This window comes from Ambystoma mexicanum, chromosome 7p (assembly GCF_040938575.1).
Source record: "Ambystoma mexicanum isolate Mex_15411 chromosome 7p, UKY_AmexF1_1, whole genome shotgun sequence".
NCBI classification, from domain to species: Eukaryota; Metazoa; Chordata; class Amphibia; order Caudata; family Ambystomatidae; genus Ambystoma; species Ambystoma mexicanum.
Genome location: NC_090939.1, coordinates 592407223 through 592427802, shown reverse-complemented (window position 1 = coordinate 592427802; position 20580 = coordinate 592407223). Strand labels below are relative to the sequence as shown.

Sequence of the window (20580 nt, the reverse complement as noted above, 5' to 3'; positions counted from 1 at the left end):
TCATCACACCTGGGAAATGCTGACCTATTTTTTTTTAAAAAAAAAACGAAATTTACAAAAGTTCAATTCAGCGGCCCTTTGTTTTTGCAGATCTCTATACAGTAGTAGGTTTGTGAGCGTGTGTCTGAAAAGAGAGAAGAGGCAGAAAAAGGGAGAAAAAGAGCAACGTAGGTAGAGGAGATCAGTAAGAGAGAGAGAGCGAGGCGAGAGAAAGAAAGACGTCAGAATTCAATCGGAAGCCTTTGGCATCATGTGTCACTGCTCTTTAGAGCCTCCAATGTTGAGTCTCGGTCTAATCAGTTCACGAAACACATCGACACGATTAGAAAAAAAAGCGCTGCACAGGGCAGTCGTATTTAGGATGCCACGGACATGAAATCTGCAAGGAGACAGTACTTGTGTTGCCTACGTTCTGTCCCAGGAAAATGAAATTAATAGGTGGTGGGATTTGTTCTGCTGCAGAAACAACATCCGAAGCTGTAATTTGTTCGGATACAGAACTGCTTTGACTTTGTGCGGATGTTATACTGATGAAGTGCTGTGATGCGCAACTTGAGTTATTTGCCTTTTCTGTTGCAGTCAGGGGGTAGTGAGAGATATGAACAGAACTGAATCATTTCAAAAGATGGGATTAGATATACATGTTTGCAAACTTTACGCACTAGGCGAGTGGTGCGATCTGAGTAGCACATCCAATTCTACAACTTGTTTCATGGAACTTCTGGCAACTGTGTGCAACAAAAGATAAGGCAATGTCGTACCATTAGAGGCTCTAGCCAGCAGCCTGATTGCCTTTTCTTGGCTTTGTACTTTGGAATAGCTTAAAATATAATGATGATACCAATGACGAGCATTTTCCCTTCATTCATTGGTGAAAAATATAACACATTTTAAGACAGTCACTATGGAGACTACAGGACTCTATGACAACCTCTTGAGAAGGAATGCAAGGGCCACTCTAGGCACATGGTCAGAAATAATAATAATAATAATAATAATAATAATAATAATAATAATAATAATAATAATAATAATAATAATAACAATAACAAAAATAATGGCATGGCATGCTCCTAAATTATCTTATCCATACTCATTTCATATTTGCCTGTTGGTGAAAGTAAGAACATACAAGTTGACACGAGCGAGATAAGTTGGACTTTATTGTAATAGAACAAGTAGGCAACATTTCCTTTTTCCTATTTACAGTAACATACACTTTATCCACCATAATGTTTAGTGCTTGTGGATTTCTCGCAGAAGACATTACATTGGGAATACTCGATGTCTTTTACAGATTAGGGATGACCTAACCTACAGAAACACTCAACATTTGCATCTCGGAACTGTGCTATACTGTCCAGCAAGGTTGGTGAAATCCACATATTTTCATGAATAATTCATGAGTGTTCATTCTAAGTATTAGTTACATTTTTTGTTTGTTGTTTTCTTGACAGTTGGAAGTTATCAGTAACAGCTGCACCTGAAGAAGGGGTCCTTGAACCCCAAAACGTGTTGTGTGAATTGTTGATTTCATCCATTATATCTAGCAAGATAGATGAAGTGGTATTAAGATTGATCAACACATACATGTTACTGTATTACGGTTTAACAATATGTATTTTCTGAACGTTGTACTAATTGCAATTTAAACATTTTTGGAGAATATTCCTCAGTGCAACCCATTATATTAAATTGTGAATATCATATACTGTGAATGATACCATTCACTTTATTTGATTTTTTTTAATTTAAGTCTAAATTTGTATGTAAACAAAACAATATATGTTTATCCAAAGTATTTGAAAATCTTATTGTTATTTTGCATGAATAGTAAATCTATAACTCCTTTACTTGAGGCACAGAATTTCATTTCAACATTACTGAAGAGGTTAATTCCTCAAATAGAGTGACTAGGGTTTTTCCTCAGTGGTTCCTGAAGTGCTGGATTGACATGTTTCTAGCTCTTTTTTGTGAGTAGCAAGAGCTGAACCTGGAGCACCAGAACCATTTGTAATCGCATGATGATATAAATTAGGTGAATTTATGAGACACTTTACATCATAGTAGTGCACCGAGATCACCAGCCCCCTAAATTATCTTATGACATGTTTCTACATTAGTACAAAAAAAGATCACAATTAGTCAGTCTTCCAATCTTTCCTTCAATGTCACTTCGTACATTGCCTGTTGTGTGACAGCAGCTCTGTTCTCTCCTTACTTGTCATAGTTCAACTGTAAGAGAGTGTGTTTGTGGTGTCTTCAAAGAGATAATGTTGCACTATTTGGGAAAACATGAAGATGTTTCTGTGGAGAATTGTAATGCATGCATGTATGTCTACATAAGAAGCAGTAGGGTTATTTTGAGTATTAGGGAATGAAGGTAAGATGTAAGGAAAAGGAACTAAAGATGCAGGATTTGCATTAAAATGGATTCAGCATGCAGGCATGTTTGGAGGAAATGAACAACTATAATAAGAAATATTGCAAAGTTACAGAAATAACTGAAAGGTTTATTTCCAACTTTTAGCAACTGGCGTAGTTCATTACAGAAGGGTCAACAATGACAGGCAATGCTCAGGTGGCCACTTATCAGGTACGAGTCGGAGCTGACAAAGAGTTGACCGTAAAGTGATGGCTTTGTTCTCCATTAGAATTCAAATCTACATATGCTGGCAAGTTTATGTTTTAAAGTTACAAATTGTAGGTGTGGCAGAGTAAACAATATTGAGATGGTAGAGGGAGGGCATACATGTGTGTGCAGTCTCGTTAGCAGGGAAAGTGGTGGGTTTCTAAAGCTCAGCATGAAAAAGAAGAATGTTCAGGAACTGGCATTTTCTAGCATGAAAAAGTGCAGAGTTACTGATGCATAGAGATTTAGTATCACAACGTTAAAATGAGGATTTAATGTTGCAAGACTCTGACTATTCAGCAGGGTTGGAAGCTATGCCTCCTTAATTCCAAACTCCCCTCTGTTGGGCAATGAGTACAATGATGACACCAGGGATGCCAACACTGACATATCACACATGACATAATTTACCACATCTCTTAAAATGCTAATGTAGTGTTGCATTACCCCTTGTATTTAGCAGGTGTTGGAATCTATGCCACCTTAACTCTGTACAACGCTCTGTTGGGAAGCCAAGGAGCATGCTTATAACATCAGGGATGCCATCACTGTTGTATCACAGATGACAAGATATAGAACCTAGATTACGATATCGTCAATGCCATAATTGAAAAGTACCCTTAAAATGTGCTCTCCAAACCAATCTGCTGAGTATCGCTTTCCCTGAGAAAACACATTTGTTTCTAAAGCCTGGACTCCATATGCTCCCCACTGGTGATGTCAAAGTGCTTTGGATGGTACCAATGTCCTGATCAAATTCGTCAATTGTGTAGAGTCATAGGGGAAACTGAATCATTGAATCATTTGGGTTCTTCATCCATTGGGTTTAAATAGAATATTTTATTTGCGAACTATAGTCAGTACTTTGTGACTTAGATCTTAAGAGAATTCCTATCCATGCTGTTCCAATATAGATTGTTTGAAATGATGCTTTGCAGTTACAGCATTTTGGTGTGCATTACAGATCAAGCATTGGTATCTAATCAAATATTAATACTCACTTCCTAGTGTTTGGGGTGGCTGTTGCAATGTGCGTAAGGATTTTTCTTAAAATGTCATAGAAAATGTATTAGTAACACTCTATTAGTGTAGATCTATAATAACATAATGAATTCATTCACTAGGCAAGGGTGTGGAACAAACTATGTTCTGTTTGTTAAAGTAAAACTCAAGTTATTGTGAGCACATTTTGTTGCTGGTTTTGACACCTTGTCAGTGTTTTGTATTTTTCAGTTACTGTATTGTAGATGGTACTTTTTAGCAGATCCAAATGCCAAACTGTATCATGACTGACATATTTGTGTTATTTTAATGAATATAGATGTCAAACCTTATAATGTTTTACTCTTAATAGATTCTTTCAATCATCAAATTCAAATAAAAAATGGAGCTCAAAGTTAATAAATAAAATTGAAATAAATAAATAAAATAAGAGATACAATGAAGAAAATGTCTCCTAGCACATTGCGGATCAGCAGTCCGTGTGCCATTGATCTATTGAATGGAGTGGGGGCAGTCAAAATTAATTTGAAGCAAGGAGATATTTTACCATGGCTAAGACAATATCCCATGTCAAAAGTAGATGATGAAGGTATCACTGACAAGAAGGGATGTTAGTGTCTTTAGTATCCCCATGTAACACATCTGTGTATGCGGTGAAAAAAGTTAAATGGGGTAGTGGAGATTTATCCAGGACTTACGCCCCCTGAATAATATTGTTGAGACAGAGTTCCCATTAGTTCCGAACCCAGCCACAATATAATTTAGCATCTCATACAAAGCGAAAAATCTGGCACAAATGTATTTAAAGAATGCTTTATTTTCCATCCCCTTGCATGAAGAATCACAGTATTTGACCTTGTTCACTTACTGCAGAATTAAACTTAAACATAGTTGGTTACCCCAGGGGTACTGTGAATCCCCCTCAGTCTTTAGCTGAGTGCTGCAGATGGAAATATACAACTTGAAAGCCCTGTAATACAATATGTAGATGACATTTTAGTATGCAGCAACACAGAAGAAGAGTAGAGAGAGCTTCAGTGATACTGATTACAGGATTGACCGAGAAACAGAAGACAATTGACAAAGAAAAAATGCAGTTTTGCCAGAAAGAAGTCCTATATATATAGGCCAGCTAATATCAAAGTAAGGAAGGAATGTGACACCGTAAAGAGCAGAAGTAATAATGAAAACACCCAAGCCAGAGACAGCGAAAGGGTTGCAGCAATTTCTAGGTCTTTGCAATTATTGCAGATAGTGGCAGTTTGACACAAGCTCATATGTAAGGCCACTTTTAGAAGGACTGAAGGAGGAGCAGAAGGATAACAGTGATATAGCCTGGAGAGGCGAGATGATGGACGCCTTTGATCAATTGAAGCTATGAATTAGCAAATATAACTATGGGCTACATGCAGTACTGTCACGTTGGACAAGGAGGGGTTTCTTGTGTGTACACTGCACACCAGTGCAGCTTGCACCGTTATTGGACATGCTCATAGATGCACTCCAACTCCCAACATCAATCTCTCTGGTGAAAAATGGAATAGGAGGAGGAATAGCAATTATTGCGAAATCCACCCTAAACATCAGAGAAGTAACTAGTACACCCCTGCCTACAGCCGAACTCTTATCTGTCAAACTCCCATTATCTGACACACAAACTATCCTGCTCCACATTATATACAGACCCCCAGGACCCCCCTCCACCTTCGAAGAGGATATCTCTCTCTTACTCACCACCAATTTGAAACCGAAATCCCAAATCATCATTCTGGGAGATTTCAACTTGGGACTCAATGACCCCAATGACAACCAAGCCACTTCCCTTAATGACACGATTACTCATCTAGGTTTCACCCAACACATCAATCAACCTACACATACAAAAGGAAGATCCTTGGATTGGCTTGCAGATGCCAATTGCAACCTCTCACTGGCTGATATCTCTCCTTGTGCTTGGACCGACCATCATCTTATTACCTTCTCTTTACCTAGATCCTTTCCATCTACCACACAACCCACAAAGCTACATCAAATAATCTCCAGAAATAACCGCAACATCACTATAGAGAACCTCAAACCCCTTCTCGCGCCCATCAGTAAAGCTAATCTACCCACGCAAAAAAACAACCCTGCAGCCATAGTAGACTTATATAACAATACTTTAGAACTAGCCCTCAACCAGATAGCTCCTCTCAAACAACGTAAAGCCAAACCTATTGCCCACTCCAACAAATGGTTCTCAGCAGAACTAAAAGCTCTCCGTAATATTAAAAGAACTGCAGAAACTAGCTGGAGAAAAGCCCCTTCTCTCTCCACTAAAGACAAATTTGCTTCAGCTGCCTCCACCTACAAATCCGCCATCCTAAGTGCTAAGAAAGAGACCTATAACCTGAGAATACAAAAGGCCAAATCTGGCACCAAAGAACTCTTCTCTATACTAAAAGAACTTGAATCACCACTGCCCCCTACAGAGGACTGCATCAAAGACAAGGCCTGGTGTAACAATATCCAGCTCGCCCTTGCCAACAAAATCTCCCTCCTACAAACCAAGATAGAAGCTAAGAAAGCTAGCCTTGCCGCCAAGCAGAATACCAGCAGCAAAATTAGCCATACCACCCCTATCTGCCCATCTTTCCACTTCTCTCCAGTCACGGAAGAGGAAGTAATCAAGATAATCGCCAGCCTCAAACCTTCCAATTGCAAAGGCGACATTTGCCCAGCTGCCATCATCAAAGATGGTGCTAATGAGCTAGCCCCTCTCATGACCTCTCCGATCAACTCCTCCTTCAAAAACTCAGTGGTCCCCAACAACCTTAAAGAAGCACGGGTCCTACCCCTGCTCAAAAACCCAACCTAGATCCCAATATCCCCACAAATTATAGACCCATCACCACAGTCCCATTCCTTCTCAAAATCTCGGACAGGGTAGCCTATCTCCAAATACAACAGCATCTGGAAGACAACAACCTCCTAGGCCTGCGACAATCCGGTTTCAGACCTAGGCATGGGACTGAAACTGCCCTCTTGGATCTAAAAATCCAAATGGATGACGCTAAAGACAAGGGCAAACTAGCCATCTTGCTCCTGTTGGATCTCTCTGCGGCCTTCGATCTGGTCGACCATCAGATCCTCACCCAACACCTCTCCTCAGCTGCTGCATTCTCACAGAATGCCACTAAGTGGATCAAGTCATTTCTGTCGGACAGGTCGACTAGAGTCTTCGCCCCCACTGCAGTTGCTGACCCTATCCCAATCACATGTGGAGTGCCGCAAGGCTCTTGCATTTCTCCCACTCTTTACAACATTTTCACGAAGCCCCTATTTGACCGTCTTGATGATCTGGGTGTCAGCTACACCAATTATGCAGACGACACGCAGGTCCTTATCACGCTCACTGGTAGCTATGAAGAAGATGTGGCAAAGCTTAATGATATCTATTCAGAAATCCAAGCCTGGATGGCCACACAAAGTCTGTGCCTCAATGACGATAAGACAGAATTACTTATCGTAGGCTCCCAGGCTCGCCTCAAGAAACTAGACCAAAAATACCAATCCTTTACCATTGATGGCAACATCATAAAAGTCTCCAAGGAGGTTAAAACATTAGGTGTATACCTCGACTCTACCTTATCACTAAAGAAACAAATAAACTCGACCATTTCAGCTACCTCATACACCAATAAATTGATCAATGCCTGTAGGCCTTTCCTCTCCACCCCCAGCTGCCTCACCCTATCGAGAGCGCTGATATTGTCTAAATTAGACTATTGCAACAGACTCTACCTAGGCAGGACCTCTAACAACCTGAACAAACTCCAGATCCTGCAAAATAATGCATTAAGATGTGCCCTCAACCTCCCGTGCAAGGCACACATATCCACGGTTAGAAAAGAAGTCCACTGGCTCCCGATCCGTGATAGAATCAAGCTAAGAACACTGGTCATCACCCACAAGTGCCTATCACGTACTGCCCCACGCTATCTTTCTGACAAATTCTCTAGAAACTGCCCCATTAGACCCACTAGAACACCTTACCTGCACCAACTAAAGATCCCCAAGTATAACCTAAAAACTGCAGGAGGCTCCAGCTTTCCAGTGCTCGCAGCACAATGTTGGAACACCCTCCCCACTACAATTAGATCGGAAACCGCATTCTGGCCATTCAGAACCATGGTAAAATCATGGCTACTAGCCTAAACACCCAGAATTTCACCGACATGACTGGCTAGCTGCCGCGCTCGACTTATAGCAATGTTTACTCTAGCCATAGCTATTTAGGACCAACCTGTAACCCGGTCCGCACCTGCCACTGTAACTTGCCCTCTGTACATTCTGTTCTCAGTATATTCTACTCCTGTATGTAAACTTTCAGAGCCTGAACTAATGTACGCTCTGTCTGTTGTATTTATGATGTTCGTGTAACGATATGTAACTCTGCTGTACACATGATTATGCGCCCAGTTACCTGAGGGTTTGGTTGCGCTTTATAAATAAACAAACTAAACTAAACTAAGTACTCAGTGCACACCATAGGTGCGCATTGGATTTCTTGCAGTAACAAGGCTGCTGAACGTGAAACAAAAAAGAGCAGCATATTTTCCCAAAACATCTGAAATTGCAACTGCACAGAACAAATGCATGTGTGCATGCAAGATGGTGATGAAGGAGGGTTTTGATACATTACCCATAGCACAAATAACTGAACTACAGGGATGGGCACTGTCAAAAGAGAAATCATATCGTGCACCTATTGCAATAAATATATTAATATTGGCCTAAACCAAGCTGCTCGAAAGTCGCCTGCGAAAGAATCCGTGTAGCAAGGTCCTGACCTTAAATCGATGTAAGCCGCCATTTTAGGTCAAACCTCCATTTTAGGATTCGCTTTGTAAAAGTCACCCTGTGAGTTAAAATGGTGGACGATGTCATTCCAGAATACAACATGGCCGTCTTGACCTCTATGCATAGCTAATATGTAACTTGCCTGCAGGCCACTTTTGAGGTTGTGAACTGAGACCTTGTCCTTCGTTGACCTATGTGTAAAAAGACTACTCGTGCAACTAAACTAATCCACATGCATATGTTGAAACAATGTATTCAAATACTGAATGTAGAACATCTGTTTAACTACATTGTATTAATGTTTGAGAAGGCCTGCATGGAAAATCTTAGAATACACAGTTATTGCATATGCTTGTTGATACATGTATTAAAGGCAAACCAGTTATATGCAGTTGTTTGAGACTTGGCACGAACCCTAGATCGGTGATGTATTAAGTGGAATATTAACCCAAAGTGGGGCTGGACATCGTGCCCACCAAGTGTATTAAAAGCAAATGCATTCTAATGTACAACGTCTCTCACTGAACACACTGAACCACGCTAGAGTTCCTTGTGTTGTACTGAGGGCCGATAGCTATCTGATTTTGCTCTGTTTTTGTAACTGGATTCAGTAAAAAATAAAGTACTTTGTATGTTCCTTTGCAACCTGTGTTCGGTGTATTTCCTTTCGGGGTACTCAGCCTCGATATTTTGATTTTGTTTTCACAGTTGGTGCCCGATTAGGGACCCTCAAGATTGATGCCGGATTGTTGGTGTGACATAAGGGGCCCCACTGAATGAGATGCAACACCTCAGCAGAGCTGCACGACCCATTCCTTGGACGATAAGCGTGTGGTCCGAGACGGCATCTTGACGAGGGTCCACTTATCGAGGCGGGCAGATTTATCGAAATCACCATACACGAGGTAAAATTAGGTAAGATTCTTTGAAATCCGATCGGACCTCCTCAGGTTTGGTCAGGTGAGTCGTGACCCGATTCTTAATTTAATCCTGACAATTTTAATTTTGGTGCATTGTACCTGCAGACACAATTATTGACCAGGTAACACCAATAATTTGAGATGTGCCTGTGAAATTGTCTACCTACTTTAGGGCATTATTCCGCAGTGATAGACAATCTTTGGAATTTAGCCGTCCGGCCCCACAGGAGGGGTCGCCGGCATGTACTATGTACTGTAAGCATGGCATTGGAAGTATAGTATTTAATGACATTTGGCAGAGACAAACCAGACATGCCTCCAAACTTCAGTGGCCAATCAATGGTAGTTTTGAAATCCCTCGTATTCAGTATTTAGAGTCAATTCTATTAAAGAAAAAGGCTGGACCTGCAGCATTTGATGTTTTGCAGAATTGGAAAAAAGAAGCATTGCAGCAACTTAAAAGTAGAGAAAAACATGCGTGCCGTCATAAAACGAACGCTGAAAAAGCGTTGTTATATGATCAGGACAAACAGTCTGAGGCGACTAAAAATATGAATAGGGCTTTCTCACTCGGTATTTAGAAAATCTATCCTTCTAAAGATCTTCATGTTTCTGATGAGTTTATTGACAAAATATTGAATGAACGAAGGCCTGGTGCTTCTGTGCCACATCCATATGTTCCTCTTCCTGCTGCTTTGCCTCTTCCTCCTGTTATTCCTGCTCCACCTGTTGTTGTTCCTGTTGTTCTTGCTACGCCTAATGTTCCCCTTCCTCCAGCTCCCCCACCTCTTTTTATCGCACCAGTTATAGTACCTCCATCAAATTCGCCTGCTCCCTCACTTCCAAGTGGTCCTGAGCCGCTTGTAATCGATCGAGGTGCAGGGTCAAAGGTTGTCACTCGCAATACTGTACCACCGGATAAGAAACGTGAGTTAATTGCATGGGCTAAGCATTGTATGGAGAAGGATGATCAAGCTAGTGTTTTTGCCACACTTTGTAATATGGATAATTTTCCTGAAAAAAATGTTTTTATTGAAGGTTTAGGGATTCAGTTTTGTATAATGTGGGGAAGATTAAATAATGCGGATCTTCCGCAAGGGTTAAGGGATCTAAATACTCTAGCGCTTTCTAGAGACACTGTGGAGAAAGTAAGTGAGCATGTTGAGAGGTTATTCGGGTATAGAAAGGAGCTAGAAAAGTTACAGAACGAGGATGACGAGGAGGAAAAAATGTATGTATAGAAACGGTTCCTTCCGTATCGTAAATTGATATCTGGGGAAACGCGAATTTGTAAGAAAGACGCAATTAGATGGATTTCAGACATATCGCTAACTCCAGTTGAGGTATATGACACCTTACAGTCAATATACGCTAGAACTGCAGAGGAAAGTGATACAGGTAATGGTAGAGTACCTGCAGGATGAGTGTGTAAAAAGGAAGATTAGTTGTCCCACAGAGTTATTGAGTATTTACAAGAGAGCTTTTTCACTTGACACTTCTTCGACTGCTTTAGCGCTCGATTTAGCTCTGTTGCTTAGCAAGTGTTCGGAGTCACCTACTTCTCAGTTGCCTATGAGAGAGGTCCCTCCGACATTTGTCCCAAAGGTCGAGGTTGCGGCCGATGCTGCACAGGGTGTAGTTGCTGTGAACATTCCCGCACATTATGTATCACAGTTCGTTCACGTCCCGTTCTCAAGACAGGAAGTGAATACTATTAGGCAATCTATTCCTGATATTAGGAAAAATCCGACAGGGCTCTATAAAGAGATAGAGTCCGTTTTGCAGTCCTCAGTGTTCACCCTAGGTAACATTGATTTGTTGTTTCCTGTACTCCTGCCCGTAGATTTGTGGAAACAAGTTAGAACTATTGACGACGTACCAGGGTTGGGAGATACATGGGTGAATATAACTAGACTCGATGGAGAAATGCCAGCTGGTGAAAGACCGCCTCAGGTGATACTAACTTTGCCTGATAGAATTATTGCAAAACTAAAAATTATAATCCCAGATAAAATAATTATATGGGACAAACTTACGGCCTGTGTCCAAGGAAAGTCTGAGGGTGCTACCGAGTTCTTTAATCGGTTCGAACAGGTATTCTCAGATTTCAGTGGACAAGACCTAGGCACAGAGTCTGGGAAAAGGTTGTTTGTACACAAATTTGTGCGTGACATCCAGTCGCAAATTATGTCTTCTGAGAGCACTTGGCAGGCGAAATCACAATCAGAAGTACTGCACATGGCTCAGTACTACGAGAACCGTGTCAATAATGAAAAAGATAGGGTTGAAAAACGAAAAGGCGATTTGAAAACTAAAGTTCTATTGCAGCAAATTGTTAGAGGCCCTGGAGCGGGTAGTTCTCAGGTTAGAGGTCAGTTTGTCCCACAGGGGAATGTGCCCTTGGGTCCTATGAACATTAACCAGTGTGCTTATTGTCGTCGAGAGGGTCACTGGCGAGCACAATGCCCCGTCCTTCAACAAAGGTCAAATAATACATTTGGTAATATGGGTAGGCGATCCAGAGGTCGCCCGGGTGTAGGGGGCCTTGGTAGAGGTCAGTTTACACAGGACCCTCAGCAACCTTTCTCGGAGGACAATCAGACTCCGAGTGTGGACACCAGGAACATATTTGATCATCCTTCTGCTGCATATTTCTCTGAAGAGCTTCCTTTTGATGATATTTTGTTTCGTTAGGATTGCCCGAAGCAGGGTTTGGAACTTACACCTATTCCCATCAATCAGAAAGGTCCCTACATTGAAATGGTGGTGGGAAATAGGAAACATCAGTTTTTGATAGACACTGGAGCACAGAAGTGTTCCATTGATTATTCACAGGTTCCAAACATTCCACTGTCAGGGCAAACCAATGTTTCTGTAGGGTTTTCTGGTACACCAGTTGTTTGTCCGGTCTCTTTGCCGGTACCTATTTCTTTGGGTCCCTTTACGGACCATTGTCCATTTCTATTGACTTCAGATTGCGGAGAGAACTTGCTGGGGTTGAATCTGTTAAAAGAATTAAATGCAGTGATTTATTGTTCTTCTGATGGAGTGCGCTTGACGATTTCACCACAGTAATTTTCTGCCTCGCAATTCTTGACTAGACCTTTGCCTCCAGAATTCATTAATGTACCAGAGAGCTTGTGGGCTGTCTATGACAATGATTTCGGTGTTTCACAGATTGAACCTGTCAAGATAGTTTTGAAACATGGAATTGAGCTGCCACGCATTCCTCAGTAAAAAATTTCAGTTGAGGGCGAGCGAGCTTTGAAATGCATTGTTTCCGATTTTGTGCATCGTGGGGTGATTGAAGAAATTTCAGGGAATTTGAGTAACAGTCCGATTTTACCCGTGTACAAGAAAGGCGATAATGCAATTCCATTCCATTTCCTAATTGATTTACGTGCCATTAATAAAGTTGTGGCACCACAATTTCCAATTGTGCCTGATGTAACGACAATCCTAACCATGATTCCAGCTACAGCTACTTACTTTAATGTTGTGGACCTGAAGAACGCTTTCTTTAGTATTCCTATACACAAGGATAGTAGATATTTGTTCGCGTTCACCTTAGGGGGACGCTCGTTCACATTTACTCGTGCACCTCAAGGGTACACAGAGAGTCCTAGCATTTATAGTAGGGCTTTGAAAGAACAACTTGATACCCTTGAATTGCCCTCTACCTGTACTTTGCTTCAGTACGTTGATGATTTGCTTCTAGCTGCTGACTCTGAGAGTGCCTGTAAGGAGGGCACTGTGTTATTACTTATCCATCTAGCTAATCATGGTCACAAAGCTTCGCTTAAAAAATGTCAACATTGTTGTCAGGCGGTCGCCTATTTAGGCTTTCTCCTGTCAAAGGAGGGAAGATGATTGACACCTGAAAGAATAAAAACATTTCTGGCATGTCTGTCCCAAATACACAGAAGGAAGTTAGAGCCTTGATAGGTATGGCTTCTTACTGTAGGTTGTGGATCCCACATTTTTCACTAGTGATCAAACCGATTTTGGCTTTGACAAAGAAGGGCATTTCTTCGCCATTGCCATGGAACGCGGTACACCAGCAGTCGTTTGACTTGCTTAAGACTGCATTATGCTCTGCACCAGTTTTGGGCACACCAACCTATGAAAAGGCCTTTGTGTTGTTTGTGCATGAATGTGATGGATGTGCTTTTTCTGTATTAACACAGGAACATGGAGGGAAGAATAGGCCGTGCGGTTACTTTTCTTCCGCCCTTGATCCTGTAGCATCTGCTTTTCCAAGATGTTTGCGAACTGTCGCTGCTGCTGCTGTGTCTGTAAAACAGTGTGAGGGAATGGTCGTAGGCCATGATCTAACCCTGATGGTGCCTCACTCTGTAGATGTTCTACTGAACCGAACTGAAACGCAACACCTCACTTCTGCACGGTTGACAAGATATGAATTGATCTTGTTTGCTCCTCACATTCAAATTAAGAGGTGTTGTGTTCTTAATCCGTCTGAACTCCTACCTTTCCCACAAGATACTACTTGCGGCGATGAAGTGCCACATGATTGTTTGTATACGACCGAACAAGAGACAAAGGGTAGAATTGATTTGAAAGATACTCCCTTGGATAATCCGCAAGGAGAGCTGTTTTGTGACGGCTCCTGCTTCAAACTTCCGGATGGTACATCCACAGCTGCTTATGTGATCACTACATTGAGCACGGTTGAATCACGCATAATTCTGCGCAGGCCGCAGAGATTATAGCATTGACCCGAGCTTGTGAACTTTCCGAAGGGCTTGCAGCAAATATATATACTGATAGTCAGTATGCCTTTGGGGTGGTTCACAACTTTGGGAGACTTTGGTCAGAGAGAGGGTTCCTAACTTCGCCTGGCACCAAAATTCAGCATGGCTCCCTAATAATACAACTGCTCTCAGCGCTTGCGCTCCCTACTCAGTTAGCAGTTATGAAATGTGCAGCACATCGAAAGATTACAGATGATATAGGGAAAGGGAATGCTTTCGCTGATCAGATAGCTAGGCAAACTGCTACCGATCTCCTTACGGAGATGTATGTCTCAAGGGAGTCTGTAGATGCCTATGCAATGGACGAGGGTGTTGGGTCTGTATGGGATATCCAAGCTGATGCCACGTTAGAAGAATTCAAGAGGTGGGCTGAAGGCTTGGGGAAACTTGATGATGACGGGTGTTGGGTGGACATAGTAGATTGGAAATGGCTACTCCCTGACACGTATGTCATGATGATGGTCATCATGGCCCATGGTCCTACGCATGTATGTGCCCAGAAGATGACAAAAATGTTAGAGAAGGTTTGGGTGAATGACAAAATTTCAAAAATCGCCCACCGCTACATCCGGGAGTGCATGATTTGCCTGCAACACAATGTGGGGAAGGGGACAGTAACTCCAAGGGGTAGTTTTGGGCCACCCTCTGTCCCCTTTGAAGTGATCCACTTTGATTTTATTGAAATGGAACGATGCGATAATAAGAAATATGTACTGGTTTTTATCTGTGCTTTTAGTAAATAGGTTGAGGCTTTCCCTGTTAAAGATGCTACAGCTATGACTACTGCAAAAATCATGTTAAAGGAATACTTCCCGTGGTTCGGTTTGCCAAGAGTTATCTGGTCGGACAATGGTCCACATTTTGTCGCTGAGGTAATTCTGCAGATATGTACGGTATTACGAATTGACAAATGGTTCCATTCAGCCAGACATGCTCAGAGCGCCGGCCTAGTAGAAAGACACAACGGTATCATCAAGAACAAGCTCGCTAAGATGTGTGCCGGCACCAAACTAAAATGGCCGGACGCCTTACTGATCGTGTTGTTATCCATGCGCACAACCCCTCAAACTAAGACTGGGCTCTCTCCATTTGAGGTGGTAATGGGGACACCTGCCAATATTTGGAACCTTCCTAAATGTAACTCATTAAGAAATGTTGAAAATGTATTACTTTCAGATTATTGTATCCAGTTGACTAAAAACCTGTATTTGATTTATCACCAGATACGAGAAGCGTTACCTGTGCGATACGAGGGCCCGGGCCACAGCATACGGCCTGGAAGTTGAGTGCTCGTCAAATCTTTCTAGCGCTCCTCTTGCCTCGCGCCTCGCTGGGTTGGGCCATTCCATGTCCTGTTGGTCACCCAGACAGCGGTGTGGGTCGCTGGGAGAAAGAACTGGATCCACGCATCCCACATCAAGAAACTTTCCCACCCTGTGCCACACATTACAGAAGAAACAGAACCCCTCGCTGACACTGCAACCGACGATCCCAAAGCAGTAAGTAGCACGGAGAGTTTGTCGGATAATCGGAAAGCTGACATTTTGTCTCCACACTCTCCACAAAATTTTGCATCCAGAAACTGCTATTTCAAATTTGCCACCTTCACTTTCTTCTGACACGTTGCTTCCAGCAGGAAGTGATGACATATTGTTTTTGGTTAAATCAGTACCGGGAAAAGTAAGGTACAATCTATGATCACGAAGATAAACTTACGGCACGGTTTTGCTGTGCATCCGATAGACTTATGGCACGGTTTTGCTGTGCATCCGATAGACTTACAGCATGGTTCGGCTGTGCATTTGAAGAAGAAAAAGGATCATTGAGGGCTTGTTTTTGCCCAAATGTGAGGAAGGGGATTCTGTTGGCTAGGGTTGTGGAAGAACTAAGAAGTTGCTCGACCGGGAGGTCGCCAGCAACGAACCTTGGAGTATCCGTTCGAAGACTACAATGCCTGCTGCCGCTACCGCTCGTGTGGGACTTGTAAATAAGGGGGTGACCAACCGGGACGATGGACAAAATGCCTGGGTCCGAAAATGTATTGATGTATTTTTATAATGATATTTGGGTTTTTAATAGTCGCTGCCTTAGGATTGTGGTACCTCGAGGAAACTCATTCTTTACAACTTTTGTTGATTACTGAAAGTGCACCTATTGTTCCTACTTCCTTTGTACATTTGCATACTCTATCCCCTAGGGATTCTCAGCACAGACAAAGGTACCACAATAACACTCTATTGCTTATCATGAATGCTACGCATGCCATTTTTAACAAATCTAACTGTTGGGTCTGCTCACATTTACCGCAACACGGGGATAAGGGACTAGGTTGGTATATTCATCCTTTACCTTTGACAACTGCTTGCTATGCTTCTCTTAGAGCACTTTTCTTTGGCCGGCGGTAGCATCTCAGGGAACTTTGATGGCACCAATTTGAATAGTTTTGAGAAACGTGTTTTGACTCCCTTGGGATGCTCGCTTTTTGCCATCACGAGTAAACCGAATGTTGCTTCTATTAGGCCTTCTGATAAACTGTCTCGTCCTTTCCAATCTTTGATTTCCTTTAAGATGGCTCCAATAGGGAATAAGGATGCCATGCCTCCTTCTTACACTGTTAACCATAGCCCTGATCGATTCAGTTTCTTTTTGCATACAGAGGAATGGAACTCAGTCAATGGGAAATTTTCTAGGTTGTGCCAACGTTGCAAATTTGACTGAGGAAAACAGACCTTTGTATGTAGGCGAACCTGTCTACTTTGCGGTAATGTAGCATTCCCATGGTTGCCCAGGCGTTGGCAGGGAACCTGTTATTTAGGGATCCTGTTACCTGGGGTGTTTATAGCCAGTACAAGAGAAGTTTCGAAGGCTTGTCCACGGCGGGACGAGAATGGTGACACCCCAGCACAAATCTTGGGAGATATAGCTAAATCAGTTGTGCCATTATGGGGGCAGATAGCGAATTCAGAGAATATCAGAAAAAAAGCGAGAGTACTGGAGAGAACCATCAACCGGACCACGGACATACTCTATAATATGACGTTAGAACAAAAGGCGATAAGATTAGTAGCACTTCAAAACCGAATGGCATTAGATGTCATTCTAGCTGAGCGTGGTGGAGTGTGTAAATTAGTGGCGTCCGCTTGCTGTGTTTTCGTACCAGATTCCTCCCCAACTATCTTCAAGGCAATACAGAATCTGCACGTCCTTAGTTCCGAAGTGCATGTTCCCGAGGGAAACTGCGATCTAAGCGCTTGGTTCTGGGACTTCTTGCGATCTTGGTGTTGGAAGGTACTTTCGGTCCTGCTAATTATTTTGGGAATCCTGTTGTTTCTTTGTTGCTGTATTCAGTGTCTACCTGGTATGTGTTTGATGCTAGGGGGATGTTGCGCACAAGCGATAAATTCGATAGGACATAAAATGTATGCCCTGGATAAAGCTTCCAAAGAATATGTGTTGAAAGATATTTTAGCAAATGACCTAATGGCAATAGATATTTCCAATAGTGATTCAGGGTGCATGGACGATGATAAATGGAGTTATTTGCAAGGAGATCCAAAGTAGTTTTTAGCACTTGGCATAGGCCAAAAGGAGGGTTTGTCAAAAGAGAAATCATATCGTGCCTCCTATTGCACTAAATATATTAATATTGGCCTACGCCAAGCTGCTCGAAAGTCGCTTGCGAAAGAATCTGTGTTGCAAGGTCCTGACCTTAAATCAATGTAAGTCGCCATTTTAGGTCAAACTGCCATTTTATGATTCGCTTTGTAAAAGTCACCCTGTGAGTTAAAATGGTGGACAATGACATTCCAGAATACAGCAAGGCCGTCTTGACCTCTATGACTTGGCACGAACCCTAGATCAGTGATATATTAAGTGGAATATTAACCCGAAGTGGGGCTGGACATCGTGCCCACCAAGTGTATAAAAAGTGAATGCATTCTAATGTACAACGTCTCTCACTGAACACACTGAACCACACTGGAGTTTGTTGTGTTGTACTGAGGGCCGATAGCTATCTGATTTTGCTCTGTTTTTGTAACTGGATTCAGTATAAAATAAAGTACTTTGTATGTTCCTTTGTAACCTGTGTTCGGTGTATTTCCTTTTGGGGTACTCAGCCTCGATATTTTGATTTTGTTTTCACAGCACCACTAGAAGAGCAAGGGTTATGGAGAAAGAGGTGGTGCTCACTATCCCACACAGATGCAATGTGGTTGCACGATAGCCACGGAAAACCAACCATGCAGCTAGGGCTGCTTACAGTAGTACTAGATCATACTGGGCATACCCAGTGTGCAGAGAGAAGAGCAATACCATGTCCTAATTGACCATTTTAGCATTTGCATGTTGACTGGATAGATATGCTCCAAACAGCTATAGGTACATGCTAGTGGTTGTATGTCCCTTTTTCTGATGGATCGATAAGGTCCATGCACACATCCGGATGTCACATGTGCTGCGAGGTTTCTCATACGTGAGGTATTTCCAAGATGGGGAGTGTGGGAAGTGCTCTGGTCTAACAATGGACTGCATTTTGTAAATTAGGTATTTCAACCTCTATGAAAACCAGCACAGTGGGAAAAATCCATCATTTGGCCAAGAAGTGCTTAATAGGGGCACCAATGAACACGCTAAACATGTCTCTTCCACTATTCCGAAAGATCCGTAACAGTATATTATAAAGACATGATTTGGCATAAATACTTTGTGTTTTACATCTCCAATAGAGGCGAGACACCCACCTATGTAAAACATTTAATCAGTAACTATTTGATATGGGAATATTTGCACCTAAAATTTAACACAGCTAAAACTGGGGAGATTGTGGGTGCTTGGCATCGACCCATTAGAGCTAGCAGGGACTGTCGTCTATGTGTGTCTCAGCTACTAGAAACAGTTAGACACCTGCTTTGTGAGTGCAGTTCTCTTAATAGGCTAAGGTTGGAAGCTAGGCTAGCATCTGAGATGGTCGTAGACATTTAAGGAAATGAACTCTGGTCCAAACTCATGAATGGTAATAATCACGCCTGTATTATATTTTTTACCTTGTTTTGGAAGAGAGTTGAGGACATTTTTAAACTCCTATTGTGATAGCCATACTGTCTAGTATGGAATTTTTTTTATGGAAAATGTTTGATGTTTTTCTATTGTGTAAAGTTGAATAAACTGTATCACAAATAAAAAAAAATATAATAAAAATAAATGATGTATTTAAGCACATCATTATCATGTTAGGTATAAAGCATACATTCTCTACAGCTTTTCACCCACAAGCAAAAGGCATGTGCAAGTGTCTCAATGGCCTACTAAAGGAGCAAATTGCCAAACTAAAAGAGACACTGAAAAAAGGTTGGCTCCATTGCCTTTCTTCAACCCTATTTGCATTGTGCAATCAGCCCGGCTCTGCCCATCACCTGGCTCCACATGAGCTTGTGACGGGACACAGAATGCATACACCCCTTGCTCCTCCTACTCAAGCTCAAACAGATACAAAGAATTCTACCATTGTGTTAGTGAAATAAATGTATGATTATTTGACAGCTATGATGGAACCTCTTAAATGTATGTCTCGACAGGTACAAATATGGCAGGGGCTTCAACAAAGACAGATGAAGCAAATTAACACGTTGATCCAGATATTCTACTGAATCCACTAGTACTGTTTCCAGGGGATAAAGTCCTGTATCGGAACTTATCATGACGGTGGCACAAGCCCTGCTTCAAGGGACCATTCATAGTGGAGGCGGTCACACAGACTGCAGTGAAAGTTCAAGGAAGGTGTGCCTGGCTGCATCTCTGCAACGTCAAACTCTACAAAGGAGAGACCCCCCCTGTCTGCCAACAATGAGCACGAAGGTGAAGAAGACATGTGCAGGATCCAAATGAGGTCAAGAACAAAAGCCAATGAGCAGCAAGAAGAATAAAAACACATTGTTTTCTTTATAAATACAGACAAGTAAGTTCAACATTCCTTCAACAATGCTTGCCTAAAATAAATGTGATTCTCAAACAGTAAAAGGAAAATAACAGATGTTATCTATAACTTGGACTTGTCCTTTTTTGTGAATACTTATTTCTTTTAGGAGCCTGAAACCTCTGCATAACTATATTATTACCCAATCTAACGGCTTACCTAGTGTTGGAAAGAAAGTGTCTCTCAATATTGACAAGGTTTTTCTTGTGAACAGTTGCTTTTTAAGGATACAACAGAAACACTTCAACTGATACCAGAAAGCATATGTTGAATAATATAATCTATTGTCTCTAGAGAATGTATTTGCAGAAAGGTCCATAAAGCAGATACCCTAGCTATAATGATAATAACAATGTTTTTTACATTGTCTAGTATTTATATAATTATTTGAATTGCAGCAAGAGAAATGATCATTTATAACACTGCTAGAACAGTAAA

General features: G+C 41.8%; 1 protein-coding gene across 1 annotated transcript in view; it reads right to left on the bottom strand.

The window, feature by feature from the left end:
• The window catches only part of LOC138526177 (gamma-aminobutyric acid receptor subunit gamma-3), a 1711882-nt gene that overhangs the window by 299925 nt on the left and 1391377 nt on the right, over positions 1 to 20580 (bottom strand). The window lies entirely within an intron of this gene.